Source organism: Parasteatoda tepidariorum, chromosome 8 (genome assembly GCF_043381705.1).
Source record: "Parasteatoda tepidariorum isolate YZ-2023 chromosome 8, CAS_Ptep_4.0, whole genome shotgun sequence".
NCBI lineage: Eukaryota > Metazoa > Arthropoda > Arachnida > Araneae > Theridiidae > Parasteatoda > Parasteatoda tepidariorum.
The window spans coordinates 11207199-11215606 of NC_092211.1; the positions used below are offsets into that span (position 1 = coordinate 11207199).

Genomic DNA, 8408 nt, shown 5'->3' on the forward strand with positions numbered 1-8408 from the left:
TTTTTTAAGGTCAAGAGCCACTGCCCGGTATATATTTGCCCGATAAGTCAAACACTGATGTTTCTTGTAATCTATCGTCAGTAAGTATTAAAATATCGAATAAATGTAATCTATCGTCAGTAAGTATTAAAATATCGAATAAATGTAATCTATCGTCAGTAAGTATTAAAATATCGAATAAATGTAATCTATCGTCAGTAAGTATTAAAATATCGAATAAATGTAATCTATCGTCAGTAAGTATTAAAATATCGAATAAATGTAATCTATCGTCAGTAAGTATTAAAATATCGAATAAATGTAATCTATCGTCAGTAAGTATTAAAATATCGAATAAATGTAATCTATCGTCAGTAAGTATTAAAATATCGAATAAATGTAATCTATCGTCAGTAAGTATTAAAATATCGAATAAATGTAATCTATCGTCAGTAAGTATTAAAATATCGAATAAATGTAATCTATCGTCAGTAAGTATTAAAATATCGAATAAATGTAATCTATCGTCAGTAAGTATTAAAATAACGAGTAAATGTAATTATATCCATGAATAAATTAATATCAAATCGGATGACGTTTTGAATTTGTCATTTTTGAATGACATTTTGACGAATCGGAGATGTATTTTATACTTTGCCGGTTTCTCATTTGGCATTCTATAGATTGCCTAGGAAATGTTTGAAATATAAATCATTTCATACCTTGCCGGTTAATTTTAGGCATTCTATACAATGCCTAGTCATTCTATACAATGCCGGATTTCATACTTTGCCGGTAGCATATACATGATATTGGATTCAAAATAGGAGATTCCACCAATAAATTGATTATTATTTAAAAGAAGGATTTTTTTTTTCATTATAATTTCACATCGTCAATTACGGTATTTTATTTATTTATTTTTGTTTCTAAATGACTTTTTCAATTACTTCGCTGTAGTGATTTTTTTCTTAATTTTTAAAAATTTTTTTAACTTCCCGTGAAAAGATTTTTTTTACCTTGCTTTTTTAAACTGGAGTTTTTTATTACCTACTCCAATCCTAATATTTTTAATTTCTCGATTTTTACAAAACTGTAATTTTTTCTTAAAGTTAAGAGTTTTTTTTTCTCCCTTCTTACTGTCGTAAAAAACAGATCGATAGAGGTGTACGGTGTTTTACAAGTATGCATCAAAGCCTAAAGTCATTACTTTCAATTTTCGTGTCGTATCAGGAAAAGAAAAAAACAATGTTTTAAAGCAATTCTACCATATAATGCGTCACACAATATTTTTTTTTCACCCTTGTCGTTTATCAGTTTTAAAAATGGCGAGTGAGAAAAGTGTTCTCATGTTTATCGGACTTAAGCATTATTACTGCAAAAGGTTGCTTAAAATCAAAACATATTATTAGATTTCTTTTTTTTTCTCTAAAAATAAATGTTCCTTTCGTTTATTGTAATTCTGTTTTTTTTTCGTAATCATCAATTCCAACATAAATGATACGTAACCAAGTGCATATGTTACCACTAAATTGAAGAAATCAGTTATTCTACAGATCAGCTAGCTATTGTGCAGATTTATTTTATTTTTTATTTTATAACCGTCGTTAAACAGCCTACCCAATTTTATGGGTTTACGACTACTAATGTTCAACTCCGTAGCCTTGTCATTTTGAACCCAATCCAGAAGACAAGGGAACTCTTGGATCGAGTATTTGGAGAAATTTGCCTTCGCGGGGGACTTTTTGATGGAGCTAACCCGCATTTGCGATAGAGTTTAGTCACAGATAGCTCAAAAAAAAATTCTGCCACAGTGTTGCAAATTAGTAAATATAAAAAGTATTAAATACAACAAATTTGGATTTCAAATATTGTAAAAATATTTCTTTTGTACCAAAATGTTCAAAAGACATTTATATAAAATCTATATGTTAAAAATATATCTGTTAAAATTATGATGAATTATGATGAATTTTAATGAACTTAATTTTATTAAACTATGTTGTGTTTGTAGCCATTGCCACCGTTGAAGTTGAAGATGTGCGCACTATATTGGATCACTATAGTCAGTTTCAGCCCATCATTGCATTTAAAGAAAATCAAAGGTCTGTTTATATTTTAGCTTTTGCCAAATTTAAAAGTTTTAATCTTTAATAAATCAATTACCAAGTAAAGTTAACAATTACTGTGGACTAAAAAAAAAAGTGTGTGTAACCAGGGTTGCTCCTTCACAGGGAGAATAGAGAAAACCTGGAAAATACAGGGAATTTAAAAATTATCTAAAAAAACAAGAAATTTTGAATTTTTCCTTACAAACTGGGGAAGAACAGGGACTTTTTGTCATTTAAAAGTGCAGAACTCTCAAAGCGTAATCTATGGGATATATGAAGATGATAGTTCAGCTATTATTTAATTTATAATAGTATTGTTTCTTTTATGTTGAGTTGTTCCTTATTTCTTTAAGTTTTTACAGCAACTGAAACTCACTACGTTTTCGTAATACAGCACTCAAGAGAACAATCAATGTATGTTTCCACATAACAGTGTAAAGCTGCCAACTTTACTCGATTTTGGCAATTTCTCCTGATCTACTGGTTTATTTAAAATTCTCTAGGTTTCTGTGCATTTTAGAAAATTCCCTAAAATTGAGTAAGTTTCCGAAAAAAATCCATATTGAAATAGAATTTTTGTACAGATTATTGCTTGCTTGAATAATTAAATAAGTATTACTACTTCATAATCAAGTGCACCTCATTTATAGAAATCAATTCAAAGCATTTTTTGTTCTAAAATGTTCGGTTTATTTTTATTCGCAGATCTCTTTTTATAATTAATTAAAAAAAATCTTTTAACTATGTTTGCTGAGTTAAAGCCTATTAATATTCAAAAATTATGAGTTAAACATAATACATAACATTTCAAGTATGTTTAATGTCAATCATAACCAGAAAATATGGCAGTTTTTCTATTTTGATGACTATGAAAGTCCCTAAAATTCCCTGTGTGTAAAATGTGACATTAAGTACATTATGTAACATTATCATGAAATTTATGTTATTTATAAAATCTACCGGATTCTTCCCTATCCATGTTAGCAGCTATGATAGTGTATAAGATGTGCAAGGAGAACACAGGGAATATTTTTTTAATAGATATGAGTGGTGTGGTAACCCTGGTTAGCAGAGACACTTCAGAACCCCTACATACACTCAGTATCCATAGTTACCCCAAGAATGTATTTTACTTATCAACTTGATCTACAAAATTCCTCAGTAGTTCTGTTTTTGCTGGTGATAGCAAATAAACTAAGCAGTGAATTTCTTTAAAGCAAAGTAAAGCAGAACTTGAAATCTGCTAATGCCTAATATACACAAACATACAAGTGCTGTTCACTCAAATCACATATTCTTTAGTATTACTGGAAATTTCTCACATTGTTTAATATTTCTTTTCTTATTATGTGAAAGATCCCAGATCGTATAACTTCTTTTCTGCTTTAGAGTGAAACTGAGAATTTCTGTTAGATTTAGGACATCAAATTAAATACAGTACATGACCCGTTATCCGGAAGTCAGAAAACCGGAAAACCAAAAAACTGGAACAAAATTCGATAAATTTTCCCGCCATTTAGAAAAAAACATTTTTTTTCCTCATAAGATTTTAGGATTTTTCTTTCTTTTTTGAAAGATGTTTACCTTACCATCATTTTGGAAATAATCATTAGTGTATTACTTCATCGTTTTTTCTTCTTTTTAAAATTATTTCCAAATTTTTTTTTAGTTGGGTTTAACAATGAAAAAAAAACGACTTTTTGTAGCTATTCAGAAAACCGGAAAAATCAGTTATCCGGAATAGCGATGGTCCCGATCGTTCCGGATAATCGGCTCCCTACTGTATATATCTTGCGATAATTCAAGGTTGCCACTCCACAGGGAGAACTTGTATAATACAGAAAATTTAAAAATCACCAAAATTAATTGCAGGGAATTGTGAGATTTTCTTTACAAACTTAGACAGTACAGGGAATTTCATTTTTTATTTTTGTCCGTTAAAAAAATGGTGATCAGTCAAAGCATAATCTATGGGATATTTAAGGATGGCATTTCAGCTATGCATTTAATTTACTACAGCATTATTTAAATATCTTCAAGCTAGGTAGAAAATGCAGGGAATTATGAATTTTTCCTTGCAAACAGGGAATTTTTGTCTCTTAAGAAATGCAGACTTTTCAAAGCACAATCTATGGGATATATAAAGATAATTTTTCAGCTATATTATTTAATTTATTATATCATTATTTCTTTTATGTTGAGTTGTTCTTTATTTGCAGCAATTAAAACTAATGCTAATATAGCTCGAACAAGAGCACAGTAATTGTTTCTTCTTAACATATTGTGTATACTATTTCGAGGGAAAACATGGGGAATTTTTTTATTCTAGATTTCAATGGCAATCCTGTAATTATGAATGAGTTGCAAAATGCAGTCATGAGAGACTGTTGGATTTGATGCACCGTAACAGTTGGCTTTGATTTATCTAGCTATGATTTAACTCATACATTGTGAATACTGAGATTTCTCCAAGAAAAATGACTGGTTTTAATAATTTAATTTTTAAATCGTAGACATAGTGGGTGGATGTTGAATGAACTTTAGTTTTTGATATAAATTCTCTATGATCTTTAAAAGTTTTTCAATTTTCATAATGTTATGATTATGTTTTTTTGGATTAAATATATTTTTTTACGTCTTATACAGGGTGCGTAGCATTTTTAAAAAGTGCTCAAAGGTGCTTATTTTTGGTTTACGTTTTTTAAAAGCCTTTAAATGTGCTTTTTTTATTTGGGGTTTGTAAAAAGTGCTTGATTTTCTATCTTTTAAAAAGAGATTTGTTTCTTTCCCGTGTCAATTGTTCTAAATTTCAAAAAATGCATGTTTTTTACCATTTTTCTCTGCAACAATTAGCAAAAACTAGTTATTTTATCATAATTATGTAAATTTTTTGAAAATTTTCCGGAATTTTATAATTAGTTGATTTGGAAAAATCACGGAAAAAATTTCTTTTTGAATATGAACCCTGTATGAAAGGCTTTTTCATGTAGTTATACAGTTTTAAATATATTGTGATAATTTATTTTTCAAAATATCTCAATTTGATTTATGAAATTTAATTAATTGTAACTTTTAAATTCTTTATTTAAAAAAGTGATTTAAATTCTTAAAAAAAAATCAAGAACTCTTGAACACTTTCACTTTAACGTGTTTTCAATAATAAACAATGATATAGTTTGATTTTGTTTTCGCTAAATGTGCATACATTGTTATTTATTTATTGACAGAATTATTTAAAATATTATATTATACTATTGCATTAAAATATTATATATATAATATTAAAATATTATACTTGCATAAAGATATTACTGTTAGAGTTTTGTCGCAGATAGCTCGAAAAAATTCTGCCACAGGGTGCAAATTAATGGTTTTCGAGTTTAAGCGACAAATTAATAATTAATATTATCTCCCGTCGAATTAACAACTTTGACTCTAAAAATAGAGAGGGGGGTAGCTAGCTACAATCCAGAAAATGGAATTCCAAGAGTTAATGTAACATTGTAAGAGAACAATCAAAAGTTTTAGCTCCTTAATGTTAATCTTATTTTTTGCGTATTTCACCATCCAAAAAGTTTTTCAATCACCCTCCTTCAAACTTTGGGTTTTAATTACATAAAATAAGTGTAAAACTTGCTCTCATCACAGTTCAAAATTTTCTCGGTCTGTAGAAAATTAAATAAAAAATAATTATAAAAAATAACTTTTTTGCATGGAGTTATGTAAGGTACTTGTTGTAGTTTATTTGCGTCGCACTAAAGCTGCACAATGGGCAATTGGCGAAAGTCTGGGAAACATCCCTGAGGATGATCCGAAAACATGCCATCACAATTTTGATCTTCTGCAAAGAGGATGGCATCCCCGCTTTGTTAGCCCGACGACCTGTACGCGAAGTCGATCCCTTTACGGTAGAACAGTTTAACGAGGACCCATACTGCACACCCTATATCCTTACGTAGACTATCCAAGTTGTTACCCACCCGCACCCTGACCGCAGCCAGTAATGCTTGACTTCGGTGTTCTACTGGGAACCGTGTCTTAGCGATCAGTCTACTGCAGGACGGAGTTAGGTAAGGTTGGACAAGTTTTATAACTGTGTAGAAAATTTTTATATTCCCTTAATTAGACCCCAAGATATGGTAAAATGCTCATAAAGTAGTCTTTACATTTAATTACATAGTGCTAAAAGTATTGGGACCCCATTTTTCAGATTGTGGTGACCACCGTAAATTCCCTCATATTTTAAGGTTCACGAATCCATATCAGTCTCAGAAAAGAAAAAAATGACACCTTTATGGTTTTGAAATCGTTTACAACTAGTATGATCAAAAACCATGAATACACATTTACACGGTTTTTAACCATTTACAACTAGCATGGTTTTAAAACCTTAAGAAAAAAATTTAACTATACATTGGAGATAGTTTACCAGCTTTATGGAGCTATTCGTGAATGACAGTATCGTATTCTAATAGCCCAGAGTCACAAATTAGAGTGTAGGACGCTGAAAATTCTTCTTGTTCAACCTAAAAGATGGTGTTCCTGTTTCTCTTAAAAGAAATGTAAGGCTGTCGCAGAATAAAGATGGAGTGCTAGAACATGAAAATACGGTTTTTAAATCAAAAGTTAATAAAATTGCTCGATTTTCCGATCTGTGGACAAATTATTTTCACCGTTTAAATGATCTGCTCTAGATTTGAATATTCAATATCTCGTCTTTTGAACATAAAAATTTCCTTTTGAGTATCAAAAATAGTGTTTTTTGAAACCTGAATATTTTGACTTTTGAATAAAGATAAATTTGTCATTAAAACATTTAATTTTTTTTTAATTATTCAATATTTTGAATTTTTAAGTATATTTTTCGAATCGTATATTTTTAATACTGATATGTCATTCACAAAGGGACTAAACCTATAATTTCTTCTGAATTTAATAAATTGATGAGGAAAAGAGGTTATTATTTTGATCGTAGTTTTTCTAAGTGTACTTACATTATTAAAATATAAGATAGATCAGAGTTTTTGAAACAGTAAGGAATTCTTTTCTAATAAGGTATTGGGATTAATCAATAACATATGAATTCGATAGAGGAATCTTAATCTATATTCAAACGAATTAAATAAAAAAAAAATTTAAAAAAAAATCGTTTTATTCATGCTGCGCTATTTTTTGCTTCAAAAAGAAATTCTCAAATAGCGTTCTGTTTTCACAACGAAGAAATAACATTCTGTGTCTTCCTTTTCTTCTATTTTTCAGAAGAATTAAAATAAAAGTTTTTATTATTTTTCTTCAGCATACGGCGGAAGTACTTATACTCTATCCAAATTCCTCTAATCTTTTTCTCATTATTCAAACATTTTGATATTACTCCAAAATTACGCTTTCAGTTTTTCTGATTAAAATATAAGAAATTTCACGAATTCACTTCATTTTTCCAGTATTTTGCTTACACTGAATGGCAATGGAAATCGATCAAAATACAAACGGGTAAGAGTTTTTGAAAAATAAAAAAGTGCTCCCGCTCTTTTTGAGATGCAGAAATTGAGCTTGGAGTGTTATTATAAGCCAATCAACAGTTCGTATATCACATACGGGCATTTAATGACGTATTTAACTGACACACGTGACTGCTTCATTATACAATCATCAATTTGAGCCGATAAGGCGTCACCAGTTAAAAAAAAACGTTTTTTAGAGAAACAGTTTATTTTCCTTTTTTTAATTGATTAATTTGTATTATAATTCATCATCGTAACTTCTGTTCAATTCGACGTTAAAACAAGACGCAAACGGTTTTAGAAAGATAAATTCATAGTTTTATTTTACATTAAAAGCAAAAAAAAAAGTTATCTTTTCGTCAAAATCGGCTTAAAAAGAGTAGCCGGGTACTCTAAATTTGAATGAAATTTACAAAATGTCAATAAATGAGAAAATTAGAACTTTTTATTTTTTTTTCACTGTCTACTAAATAATTGTTTGATTTCTTTACTATCGAATATCCTTTCCTTACTTAAATGAGTTATGTTGAAGTAAGAAAAAGTACAAACAATGAGGTAAGTTGATTTGTCGGGAAAGTAAGAAAGATGTTTGGGTGTTCTAAATCTAAAGTAAAGTTCATTTGATTTATTTGTTATTCCTTCGTTACGTGCAGAGCTTAACTTCGTTCCTTGACAAAAATAATAGCATTATTTCTACTTTTAATTGATTTACTATTGCGGATTTCTCGTATACTTTGTAAACGAAATTATAATTTCTTTTATGGGGACTAGTGGTATTTCTACGCTAAAATTTTTCGGGTCTCATAAATTTTTTTTT

General features: G+C 29.1%; 1 long non-coding RNA gene across 1 annotated transcript in view; it reads left to right on the forward strand.

Annotated features, from left to right (window-relative positions):
- LOC139426252 (uncharacterized) overlaps window positions 1-4790 on the forward strand; it is a 9498-nt gene extending 4708 nt beyond the window's left edge. Inside the window, exons 2-3 of the long non-coding RNA XR_011637493.1 lie at window positions 1994-2084; window positions 4420-4790. This is a non-coding gene — a long non-coding RNA (uncharacterized lncRNA). The remainder of the gene's footprint in view (window positions 1-1993; window positions 2085-4419) is intronic.
- The last annotated feature ends 3618 nt before the right edge of the window (window positions 4791-8408 follow it).